The following is a 23,561-nucleotide window of genomic DNA, read 5'->3' on the forward strand; positions in this document are numbered from 1 at the left end:
AGTCAAGACATACTCTTTTCACCCCAAATTTAGTATAGCAGATGACGTGAAATCTAATTTGAAAGATATTCCAACTATGAAGTGAATCAGAAAATGATAAAATGTCCTTTTCCAAAGTTAAACTTGGAAACTATACTCATTAAAATTATTATTATTAGCTTGCAGTGAGAGCAATCAGATTATAACTGATGTCTGCCTGATGAAAAATTACCCTAACAGAATATTTGTGTTTCTAGTAAAGTACTATTAAAAGAAATTGAAAGATCATTAGTCTCATTCTAAGATTTTACTACAGATTCAAAAATAAATAGATAAGTCTATGAAAGTAGTCAAAGGAATATTATTGTGATAGCTAATGTTAAAGAATACAGAGTTCACGTATTCATTTTTATTCAACCGTAGTAGTAAAAAAGCACACAGAGTCATCATCAAATTATCATTATTCAAACTTGGGAGTTTGAATGAAGTTTTGTTGAGAAAATTTGACCTCTATGACCTCAACACCTTCAATATAGATAAGCCAGATACTTGTTCTGAACAGCACTCTCAAGGAAAGCAAAATATATGTATTCCCATTCACACAGATTTCTCCTCAGTTACTAAAGGCAAATAAGATATTTTCTCAGATTTAGAATGCTATTTACATAAAAGCCTCCTTTAAATATGAACCAATTTCTGATACCCAGTATTTTAAAATAGATCTATGTCATTCAAAGTTGTTCTGATTTAAAATAGCTTTTAGGCAGGTAATCTAAGTTGAGAGTAAGTGACCAAGTAGTTAAGATAATCTATGATTTCAATTTTTAATTGTAATGTTTTTATCTTAATTTTTCAAGACAATAAGAAAAATTACAAGAAAAATGTGACTTTTCTTTAAAAACAAATCTAAACTGTGATATAAATCATGACACCATGATGAAAAATTGTTGGTATCCCTGAATTTGTGGAAATCATTTGATTAATAAATCAGCAGGCCTAGAATATGATATATAATGACTAAGACTTTAACGTTATATTCTTTGAAAGTCTAAATGCACACAGAATTTCATAAAGTCAGAAACAACATCTAATACTCTTTAAAAAACACACACGATAAAATGTTTAACCAGGCAAATAATTAGACACAAAAATGGTAAATACAATTCTCACTTGAGACTGAAAATATTCAAATTAGGCTTTGAGATGAGGGTAAACATAGCAAAAATGGAACAAGTAAAAATTACCAGAATTAAACTACAGAAGAAATTTTTAAGTCGTTAATAATATTGAAAGTGATTTCTCCTTAAAATGAACAGTTAAGTTAATAAATCAGACTAATGGAAATCAGTAAGTAATTAACGATAAGTAGGCCACGTTTCTCTGATGCTTCTCTAGTGGCACAGTGATAAGGAATTCACCTACCAATACAGGAGATGCGGGTCCAATCCCTGAGTCGGGAAGATTCCCTGGAGAAGGAAATGGCAGTCCTCTCCAGTACTCTTACCTGAGAAACTCCATGAAAAGGGAAGCCTAGTGGGCTACAGTCCATGGGGTCACAAAGAATTGGACAAGACTTAGTAACTAAACAACAAAGAAGCCACATTTCTCCAAAGATCCAACAAGAACTAGTAAAAGACGATATAGTAGCTAAAAATGACAATGCAAGGATTAGAAAATTCATTTGTGAACTTCATTTCTTAATTTTGAAGTACACTATAATAAAACATTATTTTTGAGCTTGTTTGGGCCAAAATAAACACAGGATAATCATTTGAAAGAAGCATCCTACATAAAATACACCATAAGTAAAATTATAGACCTACTGGAGAAAATACAAAGTAACTACCATATATATATATATATGTCTGTGTGTGTGTGTGTGTATACATATACACATACATATAAAATAATAGCTAACATTTTTGAGCACTTTACAGTTTCAGACACTGTTATGAGTGTTTTACATGTAACTGAACCATAAAAAACACAAGAACCTGCTAAACTGAATGACAGTCTTCCTCATTTTAAGACTGCGTTATGTAAGGCACAGAGAGGCTAAGAAATTTTCAGGTCTTGAAGGAAGAGCTTCAGCAATAATTATATCTATATACACAATTTCAGCAGTAATAATCATTTAATAGCTAAAAGCAGTGCCAGTATTATCTAGTTACTAAATCTACATGATGAAAGTCTTATAACTGGTAAGACCTCACTTCCATTTGGGTTTAAAAGGATTTGAAAAATCTGCTTTTGATTTTGTTTTTTTCAGAATAATATTAAAAAGATTCTTTGAACAAATATCCCTTGTATTAGGAAAGATGACTGAAAAAGATATTGAATAGTATGGGAGAAGGTCAGTTTTCATTCCAATCCCAAAGAAAGGAAATGCCAAACAATGCTCAAACTACAGGACGGCTGCACTTATTTCACACGCTAGCAAAGTAATACTGGAGATCAGTGCAGAAATAACTCCAGAAAGAATGAAGGGATGGAACCAAAGGAAAAACAATACCCAGTTGTGGATGTGACTGGTGACAGTAGCAAGGTCCGATACTGTAAACAGCAACATTGCATAGGAATCTGGAATGTTAGGTTCATGAATCAAGGCAAACTGGAAGTGGTCAAACAGGAGATGGCAAGAGTGAATGTCGACATTCTAGGAATCAGCGAACAAGGAAGGAAGGAATAAGATGGACTGGAATGGGTGAATTTAACTCAGATGACCATTATATCTACTACATTGGGCAGGAATCCCTTAGAAGAAATGGAGTAGCCATCAAGGTCAACAAAAGAGTCCGAAATGCAGTACTTGGATGCAACCTCAAAAACGACAGAATGATCTCTGTTCGTTTCCAAGGCAAACCATTCAATATCACGGTAATCCAAGCCTATGCCCCGACCAGTAATGCTGAAGAAGCTGAAGTTGAACAGTTCTATGAAGACCTACAAGACCTTTTAGAACTAAAACCCCAAAAAGATATCCTTTTCATTATAGGGGACTGGATGCAAAAGTAGGAAGTCAAGAAACACCTGGAGTAACAGGCAAATTTGGCCTTGGAGTATGGAATGAAGCTGGGCAAAGGCTAATAGAGTTTTGCCAAGAGAACACACTGGTCATAGCAAACACCCTCTTCCAACAACACAAGAGAAGACTCTACACATGGACATCAGTAGATGGTCAACACCAATATCAGACTGACTATATTCTTTGCAGCCAAAGATGGAGACGCTTTATACAGTCAGCAAAAACAAGACCGGGAGCTGACTGTGGCTCAGATCATGAACTCCTTATTGCCATATTCTGACTTAAATTGAAGAAAGCAGGGAAAACCATTAGACCATTCAGGTATGACCTAAATCGAATCCCTTATGACTATACAGTGGAAGTGAGAAATAGATTTAAGGGACTAGATCTGACAGACAGAGTGCCTGATGAAAAACTATGGATGGAGGTTCATGAAATTGTACAGGAGACAAGGAGCAAGACCATCCCAATGGAAAAGAAATGCAAAAAGGCAAAATGGCTGTCTGAGGAGGCCTTACAAATAGCTGTGAAAAGAAGAGAAGCAAAAAGCAAAGGAGAAAAGGAAAGATACTCCCGTCTGAATGCAGAGTTCCAAAGAATAACCAGGAGAGATAAGAAAGCCTTCCTCAGTAATCACTGCAAAGAAATAGAGGAAAACAACAGAATGGGAAAAACTAGAGATCTCTTCAAGAAAATTCGAGATACCAAGGGAACATTACATGCAAAGATGGGTTCGATAAAGGACAGAAATGGTATGGACCTAACAGAAGCAGAAGATATTAAGAAGAAGTGGCAAGAATACACAGAAGGACTGTACTAAAAAGATCTTCACGACCCAGATAATCATGATGGTGTGATCACTCACCTAGAGCCAGACATCCTGGAATGAGAAGTCAAGTGGGCCTTAGGATTTATCACTACAAACAAAGCTAGTGGAGGTGATGGAATTCCAGTTAGCTATTTCAAATCCTGAGATGATGCTGTGAAAGTGCTGCACTCAATATGTCAGCAAATTTGGAAAACTCAGCAGGGGCCACACAACTGGAAAAGGTCAGTTTTCATTCCAATCCCTAAGAAAGGCAATCCCAAAGAATGCTCAAACTACCGCACAATTACACTCATCTCCCATGCTAGTAAAGTAATGCTCAAAATTCTCGAAACCAGACTTCAACAATAGGTGAACTGTGAACTTCCAGAATTTCAAGCTGGTTTTAGAAAAGGCATAGGAATCAGAGATCATATGGTCAACATCCGCTGGATCATCGAAAAAGCAAGAGAGTTCCAGAAAAACATCTATTTCTGTTTTATTGACTATGCCAAAGCCTTTTACTGTGTGAATCACAATAAACTGTGGAAAATTCTGAAAGAAATGGGAATACCAGATGACCTGACCTGCTTCTTTGGAAACCTATATGCAGGTCAGGAAGCAACAGTTAGAACTGGACATGGAACAATAGACTGGTTCCAAATAGGAAAGGAGTACGTCAAGACTGTATATTGTCACCCTACTTATTTAACTTATATGCAGAGTACATTATGAGAAATGCTGGGCTGGAGGAAGCACAAGCTGGAATCAAGATTGCAGGGAGAAATATCAATAACGTCAGATATGCAGATGACACCCCCCTTATGGCAGAAAGCAAAGAAGAACTAAAGAGCCTCTTGATGAAAGTAAAAGAGGAGAGTGAAAGAGTTGGCTTAAAACTCAATATTCAGAAAACTAAGATCACAGCATCCGGTCCCATCACTTCATGGCAAATAGATGGAAAAAGAGTGGAAACAGTGAGAGACTTTATTTTGGGGGGCTCCAAAATCACTGCAGATGGTGACTGCTGCTATGAAATTAAAAGACGTTTACTTCTTGGAAGGAAAGTGATGACCAATCTAGATAGCATATTAAAAAGCAGAGACACTGCTTTGCTGACAAAGGTCCATCTAGTTGAAGCTATGTTTTTTCCAGTAGCCATGTATGGATGTGAGAGTTGGACCACAAAGCTGAGCAGTGAAGAATTGATGTTATTGAACTGTGGTGTTGGAGAAGACTCTTGAGAGGCTCTTGGACTGCAAGGAGATCCAACCAGTCAATCCTAAAGGAAATCAGTCCTGAATATTCATTTGAAGGACTGATGCTGAAGCTGAGACTCCAATACTTTGGCCACATGATGGGAAGAACTGACTCACTGGAAAAGACCCTGATGCTGGGATAGATTGAAGGCAGCAGAAGGGGATGATAGAGGATGAGATGGATGGCATCACTGACTCAATGCACTTGGGTTTGAGCAAGCTCCAGGAGTTGGTGCTGGACAAGGAACCTGGTGTGCTACAGTCCATGGGGTTGTATAGAGTTGGACTGAGCAACTTAACTGAACTGATAGTCATTTTGGCAATCTCATTGTGGCCTTTACTTGCATTTTTCTAATAACTAAGCATTTGAACAACTTTAAAAATGCTACTTTTACTTCTGATACTATATTTTAACTACTCCTTTTCAACTATTACTATTCATAGTACTATCTGTATAAGAAGAAAAATCATTGGAGCTCTTTTTTCAACTTTTGTAGGAGAGTGTAGTAAGTAGAAGGTGCATTGGATTTGAGGTTTTTCACTGACAGGTTCTTCAAATGTAGGAATACCTTTCCTCTCTGGGCCAGAGATTGTTTTCATTATTTAATCATATTAAGGTAGAAATTAAAAAGTATTGAGAGATAATTTGGCCAAAAAGCTTTCAGATTCTCTTTATTAAATCTAAAATACAATATAAAGCATATCTGGAGATTGCCTGTATTACTTCTGTTGCCTGCCTCAAGAGAGAACTCCCTACTTGTCTAAATTAAAGTTTAGCACCATGGAAGTAGATCACATGGATTTTGATGATATAAGGGATAATCAGTACAGTCTTTGTACCTTACTAGCAGACCATTCCAAGGTGAGGATGTTCTGAACACCTCTTGTTACATACCTCAGAGCGGAATTGAATCAGTGAAAATATTTAATCATATGACTCTTCAAATATTTACAGTTTTGAAACAAAGAGATCCTTTCTACAGAATTTGCAAGACATAGCCTTACAAACTTTGAAAGGCATTATGAAAATTAATTGAAATCTAAACCAGTAAATCTCATTTAGAAACACTGAAGAGCTTACTATACTCTGATTATCTAAAATATCCTATTGATTGCTTCTTAAAACTATACTGAAATTTTAGTCATTTTTAAAGCAAATTAAAGAAATAAATACAAACTACAGAGTCCCGTTAATCTTACAGAATAGGTGCTTAGTGTACCAATACCAAGAACAGCCTTTTGAAATTCAGCCCAAAACAAAAGGCATTCAGAGGTGGGTTATTCTTTTCCCCTCTTATGGAAGAAATTTTTCCAAGAGAAAAAATTTTGATATAGACTCAAATATAAATATAGAGGTTATGTGGTTTTCACATGATTTTTGCAAAAAAAGAAAAGAAAAAATTCCTCTTTCCTGTAATGTGACTCATAGGAGACACTGTAAACAGATTTAATCACAATCATACGTAGATTTTGAACATCAAATTTTTGACTAAGGACTCAGAGAAGCTCATGCTCAGGTATACAGTTATCAATTTATCACAAGTCCACAAACTTCACATTATTTTACATGTATATATATTCTGTACAGCAAATTCAAGAGGTATCTTCTTTCACATTCCAATAAGTATAAACATTGAAAAAAGATCAAGAGGTCTGGTGAAAGTGAAAGTCTCTCGGTCATGTCTGACACTTTGTGATGGCACAGACTATTCAGTCCATGGAATTCTCCAGGTCAGAATGCTGGAATGGGTAGCCTTTCCCTTCTCCAGGGGATCTTTCCAACCCAACAATTGAACCCAGGTCTCCCGCATTGTAGGAGGATTCTTTACCAGCAGAGCCACAAGGGAAGCCTGAAGGGTGGTCTTAAAGCACATGTTCATATTAACATGATTTGATGGATACTAAATAAATTCAAAAAAAATGTCTTAATATAACATGAGTTACAGCTGCTTCATCTCTTCATGGGCTAACACATTAAATATTATTTGAAAAGAAACAACATAAATAAGATGAACTATGAGATCTACTTAAAACAGTTTTACCACAAACTCAATGATATCAATAAACTTCTTAAAGTGAATAAAATAAGACCAAAGATGTGTGTGTGTTAAGTTCCTCAGTCGTGTCTGATTCTTTGCAACTCAATGGACTATAGATGGCCAGGTTCCTCTGTCCACGGAACTTTTCAGGCAAGAATACTAAAGTGGGTAGCCATTCACTTTCTCCAGGGTATCTTCCCAACAAAGGGATTGAACCAAAGTCTCCTGCATTGCAGGCAGGTTCCTTACCATCTGAGCCACCAGGGAAGCCCAAGACTAAAGACAGATTATACTAAACTGATTTCATCAAATAGACATAATTTCTAATATGCATAAAAATGGAAGCAATCAGGTTATTCCTCCAACTTAAACAGGTGTTTGATCTGAGGGAGTAATATGAATTGATGAAGCGAAAACTGAGGAAGAAGGCAAGGATGATGCCTCTCACCTCTGCTTTTCATCACTGAACTAGGTGTCTTAGCTAATGAAACACAGTAAAAATCGGAGATAAAAAGGGAGAAGATATTAGGCTGTCTTTCTTCACAGATAGCATGATCATCTTTGTAGAAAATCTGGAAGAAATAACTAAAAAATTCCTGGAACTGATAAACAATTATAACACTGTAGAATATAAGATTAATAAACAAAAGCCAATCCCTTTACTATACAGCAAAAAACTCTGAAATCAAAGTCACAATCAGTTCAGTTCAGTTGCTCAGTTGTTTGACTCTTTGCGACCCCATTGCCTGCAGCACGCCAGGCTTCCCTGTCCATCACCAACTTCCAGAGCTTGCTCAAACTCACGTCCATCAAGTCAGTGATGCCATCCAGCCATCTCATCCTCTGTCATCCCCCTCTCCTCCTGCCTTCAATCTTTCCCAACATCAGAGTCTTTTCCAATGAGTCAGTCCTTCGCATCAGGTGGCCAAAGCATTGGAGTTTCAGCTTCAGCATCAGTCTTTCCAGTGAATATTCAGGACTGATTTCCTTTAGGATTGAATGATTGGATCTCCCTGCTGTCCAAGGGACTCTCAAGAGTCTTCTCCAACACCACAGTTCAAAAGCATCAGTTCTTCAGTGCTCAGCTTCATTTATGGTCCAACTCTCACATCCGTACATGACTACTGGAAAACCAACAGGGCCACCCAAAATGGACAGGTCATGGTAGAGAGTTCTGACAAAACGTAGTCCAGAGAAGAAAATGGCAAACCACTTCAGTATTCTTGCATTGAGAACCCCATGAACAGTATGAAAAGGCAAAGTCACAGTACATTTTACATTATCACCCACAAAATGAAAAAGCTAGGCATAAATCCACCATGATCTGTATAAGAGCTATATGAGAAAGACTACAAATTCTGATGAAAGATATCAAAGAACAATTAAACAAATCAAAATATTTTCTGTGTTCATGAAAGGAAGACTGAATGTTGTCAATATGTCAGTTCTTCCCAATTTGATGTATAAACACAATGTAGTCTCAGTCAACATCCCAGCAAGGTATTTTGTGGATATGGACAAAGAGATTTTAAAGATATAGAAAGAAAGAAAAAAAAAAAAAAAAAAAAACCAACCAGAATGACCAATACAGTGTTAAAGAAGAACAAAGTTGGAGGGCTCATACTCTCTGACTTCAAGATGTACTATAAAGCCACCATAATCAAGATAGTGTGGTAATGGCAAAAAATAGACAAAGAGATAAATGGAACATAACAGTTCAGAAATAGACCCCTATGAATGCAGTCAACTGATCTTTGACAGAGATGCAAAATCAATACAGTGTTACAGTCTTTACAAGTGTTGCTAGAATGATTGGACATCCGCATGCAAAAATATGAATCTAGACATAGATCTCACTCTCTTCACAAAAATTAACTCAAAGTGGATCATAGACTTAAATTTAAAACACAGAATTTACAAAACTCCTAGATGATAACTTAGGAAAAAACCTAGATGGCCTTGGGTAAGGCAATGTTTTTTTGATATAACACTATAAGGACAATCCATGAAAGAAATAATGTATAAGTTGACTTTCTCACAAAAATTCCATTACAAATACATGTATATACCGACTATAAATGAACATGAAAGGATTCTGGAAGGGTAATGGAAATGTTTTATTTTATTCTTGTTTTAAGTGCTAGTTGTAAAAATGTTCATGTCTGTCAAAAGCCAAAGAATGGTACATCTAAAAGGGTACATATTTTATTGATGTGAATTATATTTCAATAAATTTGAAGAAAAAAGTATACATACATTTTAAATTAATTTTTAACTCATACTAGTTTTGTCCCTTTGAGATAGCTTGACTTTCCTATTCCAGTCAAAACCAAATCTTTTCCCTATTAAAACGTTACCTCTTTTAAATTCTTTCTTGAAGACTCAGAATTTCCTACTCTCTTATCTACAATCTTAGAGCATTTTGTTTCTATAATTAATGCATTGTTTATTTTATTGTAATTCATTTTACAGCTGTCTCTCATAATAAGGCTATTACTTTTTCAAAGGCAGAGAACGTTCTTATACTTTTAAAAAACCTTTATAGTACAGTGCTTGATATATTAAAAACTTTCAATTCAAGTTGACAACACCATTATAGATACTAGTATTCAAAGGAAGATCTAACAGTTATTATAATGCCTCCCTAAAGATAAACTAATGGGAAAAAATGTACTGGATTAATATCTGACTCTGATAACAACAAGCAACTGAGTTTTTCCTATGATGAAAGGAAAAAAAAATAGTGGTCACCTAAAAATTGTACACAAATATTATTGGCAAACTAATTAAATAGCTCTAAGTGCAACCTGACCAATGCTTTAACAAGGTTACGGTTTGAACCACACGAATCATCTGGTTTGCAAGATTTCCTGCTGGACATCAACAGCAACCACTCGTTAGACCCCAAACCACCTTGGGAAATAGCTGTGGCTAAGATTTACACAGACCAGTAATGGACTAAATTACTAGTTCAGTTGAAAAACAGGTCAGAAGCATATATAACATGACAGAAATTGGAAAGTCAATAAAAAGGATTATATATCAGACTCCCAGCCCCACTCCTCAAAATTTAGCTGAAAGTTTTAAGACTCTTAAGTTGGAAGACTTAAAAAAGGTCTGGCAATTTTCTCATACAAACTTTATAATTATTATGAAATGCAGATTTGATGATAACACCTTGGGAAAGATTATCACATATTTAGTATCTTTTAGATGGGAAATGAAACAATCACATCAAATACCTTTGACATATTTTTAAAAAGATTACACATAGAGAAAGAATATAGAAAATAAAAAGACAGTGCCTCTTTCTCTTCCATATGAAAGAAAAACATATTCTCCAGATAACAGGAGGAAGTTTTTTAAGCAGAATATTTTATTTTCTACAGTTTTATACAATACATATTTTAAAATAAAACATATTCCATTATTTCCCCCCAAATAAACTATGTATCTATGAAGTATATGAGAATACACAGTCAATACTGTGAATGATAATGAATCAGCATATTATAAAAAACACACCATTAACTCCTAACATCAATTAGAGACAGAATGATTGACAAAAATCAGTAAAATATTCAGAAGAGTTCAGACCTGGTCTTGATTAGTTTATAGTAAGGACTGGGGGTTTTCAAATTCTGCCCAACAGAGCACTAGACATCTCCATCTCTATTTCAACTAGAGTCAACTATGCTTTTATTGGTCTCATTTGTAGGAATAAGCTTCAGTAGAAGCTTAAATCTAAGAAAAAGTATAATGGATAAGACACTTGCTAAAATAGATAATGAAATTGTATATTCACACGTTTGGTTTCAGCTTTGATGTGTAAAGAGCCTGGAAGATCAACGTGATCCTTGAACAAGAAAAAAGCTGAAACAAACTAAAGATCAATGACATGCTTAGATCTATCAGAGAACCAGGATAAAGCAAACCATCCCATCCCCACCATCACGATCAATTTACAACTAGGCAAATTCAGAGTCACAACCAAGATCATCTTACCAAGAGAAGAAGCTACTGGATATATATAAACTGGTAGGCACTTAGATGGTAAATTTGAGGAACTGCTTGAGGCTGAGTGAGGATGAGTATGAGAGTGAGAACTCTGCCAGCTGATGGTTTAGGGGGCTGCACACAGTTTAATGGGTTCTCCCCACAGAAACGGCATCAGAATCTCAGTATGAAAAGCCAAGAAATTTCCCCGCATGTTCTGTCGAAGGGAGTAGAAAAAGTAACCACTGTGAATTATTCTGAGAGCATGAAATGAAATGAAAGTCGCTGGGTTGTGTTTGACTCTTTGCGACTCCATGGACAGTCTCCTCTGTCCATGGAATTCTCCAGGCAAGAATACTGGAGTGGGTAGTCGTTCCCTTCATTCTCCATAACAAAAGTCTACGCTTTAGGTGAAAAGACTTTATCAAAACCTTATAAAACTTTAAGCCTGGGCAAAGGGCCCTTCCAAGATTCCAGCTCCCTCAACCCTTCTTGACTCACATGAAAGGGGGGGGGGGGGTGGAAGCCAACAGACACTTGTGAAGGTCACAGGCTCATTAAAGGATGAAAATTTAATCAATTACAGAATACTTTCACTCTTAAATGCCTTGTATCACACCAAACCAATAGGTGAGTGAGTGAGAGTCGCCCAGTTGTGTCCGACTCTTTGCGAACCCATGGACTGTAGCCAGCCAGGCTCCTCTGTTCATGGAATTCTCCAGGCAAGAATACTGAAGTGGGTTGCCACTTCTCTCTCCAAAACCAATAAGGTTCTAGTAAATCATAGTGGATAACTGTTGAAAGAGCAGTAAGACACAAACTCTTCTTAAGGAGGGGGTCTTAGAGAAGTGAGACACAAGAGGGGAGACAGACAAACAAAAACTCTGAGGAATCTGAACCCTCTTAGCAAAAAATCTACAGCAACAAAAAACATTAAACATAGCTAGTCATTCCTAGACAAATTAAGAAAACCTCCCTTTAAATTTGTTAGCTGCTCAGTTGTCTCCAACTCTTTGCAACCCTATGGACTGTATTCCATCAGGCTCCTCGGTCCAAGAAAGTCTCCAGGCAAGTATACTGGAGTGGGTAGCCAATCCCTTCTCCAGGGGATCTTCCTGACCCAGGGATTAAACCCAGGACTCCAGCATTTTAGGCAGATTCTTTACCGTCTGAGACACCGATGAAGCCCCTTAAGAGTCTACCTCAATTCTGATTACATGATATAACATGTTCATCTTTTTTTTTAATTGAAGTATAACTGACATATAACACTATATTAATTTCAGGTATTCAATATATTGATTTGATACCTGTATATACATATATACAGGTATATATATATATACTCAGAAATTTTCACTATAATAAATCTAACATCAGTCACCATGCATAGATAAAAAATCACTTTTTAACAAAAAAATTAAGGCATACTGAAAGGCTAAAAAGTCTGAAGGAACAAAAAAAAAGCATCAGAACCAGTTTCAGATATGTCAGAGGTTTCTGAAATACCAGACTGGAAATTTAAAATAAAAATGATGAAATATGTTGAGGAAGCTAATGGAAAAAGAAAATAACATGCAAGAACAGGTGAATAAAGTACAGATGGAAACTCCAAGGAAGAAACAAAGGGAAATACTAGAAGTAAAAACAGAAAGAAAGAATGCCTTTGATGGGTTCATCAGCAGAGTCAACCTAACCAAAGAAAGAAGATAGGCCAATGAAAACTTCCTAGACTTTAGTACAAAGAGGGGGGAAAAAAAGGAAAACAAAAACACAGAGTAGAACAGTCGAGAATTATGAGACAACTTTAAGCGACATAACATATGTGTAACTGCAATACCAAAAGGAGAAGAATAAAGCAGAATATTTGAAGAAATAATAGCCAAAATTTTTCTAAAGTTAATGAGAAATACCAAACCATGGATCCAGGAAGCATAGAGGACACCAAGCAAGATAAGCACCAAAAAATTTTACAAAACCCCTACACCTATGCGTATTATATTCAGATGGCAAGGAAAAAAAAGAGAGAGAGAGAAATCATGAAAGAAGCTAGGATAGGAAGAGGGGAAAGGGGAAAAGGGAAATACTTTATTTACAAGAGGAAAAGGGTGAGAATGATAGTAGATTTCAGAAACCATGTAGCTACAAGACAGCAGTTAAATATTTAAAGTGTTGAAAAAAAAAATCACCAAAAGGAAAGAGCAGAAATTTGCCATACCACACCCTGGGAAATACCACACTGTGCAGTAATAAAATATCATGATATTTATGCAAAAAAAAGAAAGATTAATGCAACAGAATAAAAAGCTCAGAGACAGACCATGTATCCCTGGGAACTTAATCCCAGGCAGCACTAGTGGTAAAGAATTTGCCTGCCAATACAGGAGAAACAAGAGACGCAAGTTCGATCCCTGAGGTTGGGAAGATTTACTGGAGTAGGAAATGGCAACCAACGCCAGTATTCTTGTCTGGAAAATTCCATGGACAGAAGAGCCTGGCAGGTTACGGTCCATGGGGTCAAAAAAGAGTCAGATGTGACTGAGCACTATAGGATAGTGGCAGCAGGACCGAAAGGAGTACCACAAAAAAACAATGTATAAAGGGTAACAGGTTTTGTCAGTGGTTCTCAAACTTATGCATGTATCAGAATCATGTGAAGACTTTGCTATGAGCTTGATCAGCCCAAGAGCAGCGTTTTGGATTCAGCAGTCTGCAGTAGCACTAGGGAACTTGCATTTCCAACTGCTCCCAAGTGATGCTGACAGTGAAGCTGCTGATTGAAGAACTAGTTTGAGATCCTTGATCTTAGTGTTCCCAAGAGCTCAGGTGAGCTGAAGAGAGCAAACTCTCAAGTGTCAGACTTGCTGATTAAGCAACCAACAGTGAGCCAAAATGACAGTAATGAAGAAGACTTTAATCACTTATAGGTGTAGTATAAGAAAGCGGCTAAAACCCTTTTTCTGTTTTGCATATAGGGTTATAAAACCCACTGCCTCCCCCTACCCCACCCCGCACCATGGAACGGCACTGAAGGTGAAGCTCATGTGAATCAGTGCAGAAGTGGGAGTCATCTCACTGCTGCAGGTGCTCCCAACAAAAGTCACTGGGTGTTGTATGAACCCTCAGGTGGAAGGGAGGGAAAAACCAGGCAGGGAAGGAGAGGAAATGTAATGAAGACTGAGTTAGAGGAGGGAAGAGTGTCTTTAAGTTTCTCTCTCCTCCTCCCAGTAAGAAGGTCTTAGCAGAATCACCTGAGGAAGACTTCTTCCCAGGGCACAGATGAAGAGCCCTAGGAATGAAGGCACCTGAGGTGGAAATGAACAGTGAAAGTGTTAGTTGCTCGGTCATGTCGGGCTCTTTGCCACCCCATGGACTGTAGCCCACCAGGCTCCCCTGTCCATGGAATTCTACAGGCAAGAATACTGGAGTAGGTAGCCATTCCCTTTCTGACCCAGGAATCGAACCCGGGTCTCTTGCACTGAAGGTGGATTCTTTTACTGTCTGAGTCACCAGGGAAGCCAGAGGCAACTATGTAAAGAGCATGACCAGCAGTGGGGCCTGAGGACTTGAGTGCCAAGGCTACAGGGCCCCGGGTTTGTAGCAAGTCTACTGAGGGGAGTTGTTTTCTCTCTGAGGCCTGCCAGGTACAGCCTTTGTAATACCCTAGAGTCAGACCTGAAAAAAAAAAAAATCACATGCAGGTTTTTAACCAGCAATCAGACTCCTCAAGTATATGCTACTAGGAAAAGTGGCTCATTTTACGGAGAAACCTAAAAATGGATACTAATCTTTATCTAAGATGATAAACAAAGCAAGACTATAGGGATACAATACAAAAATGTGAAAGGTAAAATAATAAAGTTAATAAGAAAAGCATGTACCAATATGCCTTTGGCTATAAGGACAATAAAGAAATTCTTAAAGAAAGTTAATACAAACCACAAGGCAAAAAACATTAATTGGATTACATCAAAATAAGGGATTTGCTTTTAGCAATAGATACTAAGAACAAAGTTAGTATTCCAATTACAGATGAAAGAAATCTGTTTTATCTAAAAGCCTTTAGGGATTAATATTTCAATTTACAAAGAACCCCTGCAAACTGACAAGAAAAATATATCAACTTCAGTTTAAAAAAAAAGGTTAATGAATAGGCAACTTACTGAAAAGTTAATCTCCAAAGTAAATAAACTTACAAGAAATTTAAGTTAAGAATGAGGTTTCTATAGTTTATTATAAAAAGTTAAAATTTGGGGAATTCCCTGGACTCAGTGCTTCCGCGGCTAAGGTCACATGTTCAAGCCTGGTCAGGAAACAGGGCTGAGACCCTGAAAGCCACACAGCGTGGATAGATTGATATTAAAACACAGGATTTACATGCACACATAGCATCAGTTGCAGATTTTAAAAGTAAAATATTCAGTGGATTTCTCTTAGAAGCATAGGAAACAGAATGCATTCTATACATAATAACATTTTTGTAAAACAAAGAAATATGCACATCAAAAAACACAAGAGTTTGTAAGAGCACATTCAAATAAGTACATATATTAAAATGGTTCCCCCAATTAGAGGGAAGGCACTGGGAGTAGGGAAGAATGATAAAAATTGTATAATTGTATAAATGTACACATATATGCACTTACACATGCACAGACACACACATAGGGAAGGACCTTGTAAGACAAAACATGGAAGGGCCATGTAAGCCAAGAACTGAGGAGTATGATTAACTTTCTTCACCTAAGTTTAATGAAAATATTACAATTATACCGATAAAGCAGAAAATAGTATTACTGACAGCTAGTTCAATAGGGAGAACTGTGAATGAAAACAAAACCATATTTTTCAAAACATACTTAAGTCACAAAATAAACTGCCAAACCTAACCATGATGCACATAACAGACTATCTAAGCTCAAATCTTCTAATGACATTTCACTCACACCCATCCTTCCCAAGAGCACAGAAAAACTAACCTAATAGTAACTCTAGAAAGATTCATGTATTCTAAAGATCACAGATTTTTACAGCGACTTTTAAAACACATTTGATCTTAGCCAACAGCCAAGAAATGATGAGCAAGTTTCTTTTTTAAAAAATTAATTTATTTATTTTAATTAGAAGCCAATTACTTTACAATATTGTGGTGGTTTTTGCCATACATCAACATGAATCTGCTGGGGGTATACATGTGTTCCACGATCCTGAACCCCCCTCCCAACACCCTCCCCACCCCACCCCTCTGCATTGACCTAGAGCACCAGCTTTGGGTGCCCTGCTCTATTCATTGAATTTGCACTGCTCATCTATTTTACATATGGCAATATACATGTTTCAGTGCTATACTATCATATTGTCCCACCCTTGCCTTCTCCCACAGAGTCCAAAAGTCTGTTATTTACATCTGTGTCTCTTTTGCTGTCTTGCATATAGGGTTGTCATTACCATCTTTCTAAATTCCACACATATGCATTAATATACTGTACTGTTGTTTCTCTTTCTGGCTTAATTCACTCTGTATAATAGTCTCCAGTTTCATCCACCTCATTAGAACTGACTTAAGTATGTTCTTTTGAATAGCTGAGTAATATTCCATCCTGTATATATAACTTCCTTATCCATTCATCTGCAGATGGACATCTAGGTTGCTTCCACATCCTAGCTATCGTAAACAGTGCTTCAATGAACTTTGGGGTACATGTGTCTCTTTCAATTCTGGTTTCCTCAGTGTGTATGCCCAGCAATGGGATACCTGGGTTGTATGGCAGTTCTATTTCCAGTATTCTTTTTTCTTTTCTTTTTTAATTTCTTTTAATTGGAGGCTAGTTACTTTACAATATTGTAGTGGTTTTTGCCATACATTGACAGGAATCAGCCATGGGTGTACATGTGTCCCCCATCCTGACCCCCTCTCCTCCCTCCCTCCCCATCGCCCTATTTCCAGTTTTTTAAGGAATCTCCACACTGTTCTCCATGGCAGCTGCACTAGTTTGCATTCTCACCAACAGTGTGAGAGGGTTCCCTTTTCTCCACACCCTCTCCAGTATTTATTGTTTGTGGACTTTATGATGGTAACCATTCCAACCAGCATGAGATGGTACGTCATTGTGGTTTTAATTTCCATTTCTCTGATAATGAGTGATGTTGAGCATCTTTTCATGTGTTTGTTAGCCATCTGTATGTCTTTGGAGAAATGTCTGTTTAGTTCTTTGGCCCATTTTTTTATTGGGTCATTTATTTTTCTGGTATTAAGCTGTATGAGTTGCTTATATATTTTGGAGATTAGTTCTTTGTCAGTTGCTTTGTTTGCTATTACTTTCTTCCATTCTCAAGGCTGTCTTTGCACCTCATAGTTTCCTTCATTGTGCAAAAGCTTTTAAGTTTAATTAGGTCCCATCTATTTTTGCCTTTATTTCCATTACTCTGGGAGGTGGATCAGAGGATCTTGCTGTGATTTATGTCAGAGCATATTCCGCCTATGTTTTCCTCTAAAAATTTTATAGTTTCTAGTCTTACATTTAGATCTCTAATCCATTTTGAGTTTATTTTTGTGTATGGTCTTAGCAAGTGTTCTAGTTTCATTCTTTTACAGGTAGCTGATGCGTTTTCCCAGAACCACTTGTTAAAGAGATTGTCTTTTCTCCATTGTATATTTTTGCCTCCTTTGTCAAAGATAAGGTGTCCACAGGGGTGTGGATTTATCTCTGGGCTTTTTATTTTGTTCTATTGATCTATACTTCTGTCTTTGTGCCAGTACCACACTGTCTTGATGACTGGAGCTTTGAAGTATAGTCTGAAGTCAGGCAGGTTAATTCCTCCAGTTCCATTCTTCTTTCTCAAGATTGCTTTCGCTATTTGAGGATTTTGTATTTCCATACAAATTGTGAGATTATTTGCTCTAGTTCTGTGAAAAATACCATTGGTAGCTTCATAGGGATTGCCCTGAATCTATAGATTGCTTTTAGTAGTATACTCATTTTAACTATATTGATTCTTCCAACCCACGAACAAGGTATATTTCTCCATCTATTTGTGTCATCTTTGATTTCTTTCATCAGTATTTTATAGTTTTCTATATACAGGTCTTTTGTTTCTTTCAGTAAATTTATTCCAAAGTATTTTACTCTTTTCATTGCAATGGTGAATGTGATTGCTTCCTTAATTTCTCTTTCTGTTTTCTCATTGTTAGTGTATGGGAATTCAAGGGATTTCTGTGGGTTAATTTTATATCCTGCAACTTTACTATATTCATTGATTAGCTCTAGTAATTTTCTGGTGGTGTCTTTAGGACTTTCTATGTAGAGGATCATGTGATCTGCAGACAGTGAGAGTTTTACTTCTTTTCCAATCTGATTCCTCTCATTTCTTTTTCTTCTCTGATTGCTGTGGCTAGGACTTCTAAAACTATGTTGAAAATAGTGGTGAGAGTGGGCACCCTTGTTTGTTCCTGATTTTAGAGGAAATGCTTTCAATTATTTGCCATTGAGGATAATGTTTGCTATGGGTTTGTCATACATGGCTTTTATTATGTTGAGGTATGTTCCTTCTATGTCCGCTTTCTGGAGAGTTTTTATCTTTAAAAGCTTCCGCACAACAAAGCAAACTATAAGCCAAGTGAAAAGACAGCCTCCAGAATGGGAGAAAATAATAGCAAACGAAGCAATGGATAAAGAATTAATCTCAAAAATATACAAGCAACTCATACAGCTCAATTCCAGAAAAATAAAAAACCCAATCAAAAAGTGGGCCAAAGAACTAAACAGACATTTCTCTAAAGAAGACATATAGATGGCTACCAAACACATGAAAAGGTGCTCAACATCACTCATTATCAGAGAAATGCAAATCAAAACCACAATGAGGTACCACTTCGGAAATGCCAGTCAGGATGGCTGCTATCCAAAAGTCTACAAGCAATAAATGCTGGAGAGAGTGTGGAGAAAATGGAACCCTCTTACACTGTTGGTGGGACTGCAAACCAGTACAGCCATTATGGAGAACAGTGTGGAGATTCCTTAAAAAACTAGAAATAGTACTGCATTATGACCCAGCAATTCCCCTGCTGGGCATACACACTGAGGAAACCAGATCTGAAAGAGACACATGTACCCCAACGTTCATCGCAGCACTGCTTACAATAGCCAGGACATGGAAGCAACCTAGATGTCCATCAGCAGATGAATGGATAAGAAAGTTGTGGTACATATACACAATGGAATATTACTCAGTCATTAAAAATAATACATTTGAATCAGTTTTAATAAAGTGGATGAAACTGGAGCGTCTTATACAGAGTGAAGTAAGCCAGAAAGAAAAACACCAATACAGTATACTAACACATATATATGGCATTTAGAAAGATGGTAATGATAACCCTGTATGCAAAACAGCAAAAGAGACACAGATGTACTGAACAGTCTTTTGGACTCTGTGGGAGAGGGCGAGGCCAAGATGATATCGGAGAATGGCATTGAAACATGTAAATTATCATATGTGAAACGAATCGCTAATCCAGGTTTGATCCATGAGACAGGGTGCTCAGGGCTGGTGCACTGGGATCACCCAGAGGGATGAGATGGGGAGGCAGGTGGGAGCGGGGTTCAGGATGGGGAACACATGTATACCCATGGAGGATTCAAATCAATGTATGGCAAAACCAGTACAATATTGTAAAGTAAAATAATAAATAAAGTTAAAAAATAAAAAAAATAAATGGGTGTTGAATTTTCTCAAAGCTGTCTCTGAATCTATTGAGATAATCAATGGCTTTCATCTTTCAATTTGTTAATATGGTGTATCACATTGATTAATTTGTGAATATTGAAGGATCCTTATAATCCCTGGGATAAAGTACTTGGTAATGATTTATGATCTTTTTAATATGTTGTTGGATTCTGTTTGCTGGAATTTTGTTGAGAATTTTTGCAACTATGTTCATCAGTGATACTGACCTGTAGTTTTCTTTTTTTGTGGCATCTTTGATTTTGGTAGTAGGGAGGTGGTGGCCTCACAGAATGAGTTTGGGAGTTTGCCTTCCTCTGCAATTTTCTGGAAGAGTTTGAGTAGAACAGGTGTTAGCTCTTCCCTAAATTTTTGGTAGAATTCACCTGTGAAGCCATCTGGTCCTGGGCTTTTGTTCCTTGGAAGACTTTTGATTACAGTTTCAATTTCCGTGCTTGTGATGGGTCTGTTAAGATTTTCTATTTCTTCCTGGTTCAGTTTTGGAAGGTTGTATTTTTCTAGGAATTTGTCCATTTTTTTCAAGTTGTCCATTTTATTGGCATATAATTGCTCACAGTAGTCTCTTAGGATCTTTTGTATTTCTTTGTTGTCTATTGTAATTTCTCCATTTTCATTTTTAATTTTACTGATTTGATTCTTCTCCCCTTTTTTTTTGAGTCTGGCTAATGGTTTCTCTATTATATTCATCTTCTCAAAGAACCAGCTTTTAGTCTTATTGATTTTTTTGCTATAGTTTCCTTCATTTACTTTTCATTTATTTCTGTTCTGATTTTTATGATTTCTTTCCTCGTAACTTTGGGATTCTTTTTCTAGTTGCTTTAGATGAAAAGTTAGGTTGTTTATTTGATGTTTCTCTTTGTTTCTTGAGGTAGGCTTGTTTTGCTATGAATGTCCCTCTTAGCACTGTTTTTACTGAATCCCATAGGTTTGGGGTCGTTGTTATGTTTTCATTTTCATTTGTTTGTATGTAATGAGCAACTTTTAAAATACATTCTGACAAATCTTTGCAAGACCATTCAATGACCAATTATAACCCTCCCATTCTATCATAATTTGTTCCTAATCCCAAGACATACATGGCCCCCTTTGTATGTATCATGCTTTGCTGCAGCAAGCTTTAAACCACATTCACACTTAAGGTGAGTTCCCAGCAGACTTTGGTGCATGGGTTTTAGTAGGAAGGCACAATAGGGTAAACAGAATTGACTAATTTCAAACAGCTATTCCAGGTCCTTCTGTTCTAACGAGAGCCTATAGGGTCACTATTTGGGGCATAACGGCAAAAACTTCATGTAAGTTCTGTGCCAGGTTGTCTAATTCTTTGTTCCACTCATTTGAACATAAATGAAACATACCAAATTTAGTTAATAGAGTAAAATGTTTAGAGCATGTATATATTTAGTTTAATTGCACATGCTTTTTTGGACATGTTACTTACGGCAAATCTGATAGTTGTATAATCTGAACTTTAATCATCATTTTACCTATTTATTTCTTCTTTGACTGCTGCTCATACTACCAAAGTGTTAAAAGTTTTACAGTGGTTAGAACATGATACTGACAAATGGAAAACTCAAGTATCTATGAAAAATATTTTTGAGATACTCTACTGGGTCACAAGTTCTTGCTGCCTTCTTCTACTCATGAAACAATCAGAGAACACAAAGTTTGATCTACTAATGGCCAGGTGTGCAGCTGGGAGTTTTGACAGATTGTTTCTCTTACACCCATTCCTTTGCATGTTAATTTCCAAAGAGAAGCTGTGACTTGTGCCAGCTTTTGAAATGGGTAGGGGGGGCCCTGGAATTTTCTTACTTATACAAATTTTACACATTTGTATGTGACATGAAGTAGTATTTAATTTTCTTTTAAATGCTGGAGTAGTGCGCCTATATCCAAAATTGAAATTCAAAAGTAATGTCTTTTACTTAAAACTTCATCATTAGTAGATGATTAGGAACCAACCTCAGCCACACAACATATATTTAACATTTATGTGCCTGCGTGGTTGGAAAGTTGTGTCCGACTCTTTGTGATGCCATGGACTGTGGTACACCAGGCTCCTCTGTCCATGGGATTTCCCAAGCAAGAATACTGGAATGGGTTGTCATTTCCTTCTCTAGGGGATCTTCCCAACCCAGGGATCAAACCCGCATCTCCTGTATTGGCAGATGGATTCTTGCCACTGAGCCACCTGGGAAGTCTTTTATTTAACACTATGTTTTAAAGGCTAGTTTTTAAAATGAATGTCATTTTAGTCTGATGTAATTGAAATTAATTTTCAAAAAAACAATAGGAAGAGGGAAGTCCCACTCTTCTTCAACTTCTATCACATAATTCCCTTTAGTACTCAGTACCGTACTTTTTTTTTTTTTTTTTAAATATTATTTTATTAGTTGGAGGCCAATCACTTCACAACATTTCAGTGGGTTTTGTCATACATTAACATGAATCAGCCATATAGTTACACGTATTCCCCATCCCGACCCCCCCTCCCACCTCCCTCTCCACCCGACTCCTCAGGGTAGGAAGACATTTAATGGCCAGTGGATACAGGGTTGAAGGGACATAAAGACATACAGTATGAAGAACAACTGAAGGTACTTGAAATAAGTTTCCTATTTGGAAGACTGTTATATGAAGAAAGAACAGACTTATTCTGGATCCTTAAAGAACTAGGGTCAATGTATTAAAACTAGAAAGAAACAGTTTAACTCATCAAAATATAAAGGTACTAGGTTTCATCTAACTATATTGTGTTGATATGAAATCAGCTATATTAGATCATTTTTACCTATAAAAACAACTATTTCATATACTTCAACCCAATATATAAAGGGATAGTGAGTGAACAGTGTTCCCTTCATGGGCTTCCCAAGTGGCTCAGTGGTAAAGAATCTGCCTGCTAATGCAGGAGATGCGGATTCAATCCTTGTGTTGGGAAGATCCACTAGAGTAGGAAATGGCAACCCAGTGTAGTATTCTTGCCTAGAACAACCTATGAACAGAGAGTAGCCTTGCAGGCCTACAATCCCTGGGGTTGCAAAAGAGTCAGACACAACTCACAGACTAAACAACAAGTGTTCCTTCAGGTAGCAAATTTCTTTTTACTCGAGTAACTTCCTCATAATATGGACGATCATTTAATGAGTAATTTACAGAGGGGTTTCAAGCATTGGATGAGTAGTCAGAATATTTCCCTTAAGTTAATTCCTGATCCAAAGATTCTGTGATTCAAGAAACTGAATTCAATTTGAATTCACTGTGCATTTGCTGAATGGAGATCCAGATACACAGGAGAATGAGCAGATTTGACATTATCTTTGCTGATTTAGAATATTCTCATTTGTCTAGATTCAAAAATATTTGTTGCTAAATTTAAGGATATGATATGAGAATATTTTATATAGCAATAGATTGTTTACTCCAACCCTTAATGTGGATATTTTAAAAACCACTTCACATTTATAACCTTTTTGAAAAATATTTTATTTTTGTAAACTAATATCTTAGGTATTTTCTTTAGAAATATTAATATTTTCTTTAAAATAACCACTCTGGATAAAATTAATTCTTTGATGAGAAATAATTTCTTATGAAATACTTTTATTAACTTTTAGAAAACAAAGTATTGAAAGTAGAAATAATAATAAATAACTTTAATCTAGAAAAGTTATTCTGAAAACTAGTATCTACCCATTAAACTTATTTTC

General features: G+C 36.5%; 1 protein-coding gene across 4 annotated transcripts in view; it reads right to left on the reverse strand.

Moving 5' to 3' along the window:
- Positions 1-23,561, reverse strand: part of CCDC91 (coiled-coil domain containing 91) — a 372,640-nt gene that overhangs the window by 107,141 nt on the left and 241,938 nt on the right. The gene's annotated exons all lie outside the window — the stretch shown is intronic.

The sequence above is a fragment of the Muntiacus reevesi genome, chromosome 1 (assembly GCF_963930625.1).
Source record: "Muntiacus reevesi chromosome 1, mMunRee1.1, whole genome shotgun sequence".
Taxonomy (NCBI): domain Eukaryota; kingdom Metazoa; phylum Chordata; class Mammalia; order Artiodactyla; family Cervidae; genus Muntiacus; species Muntiacus reevesi.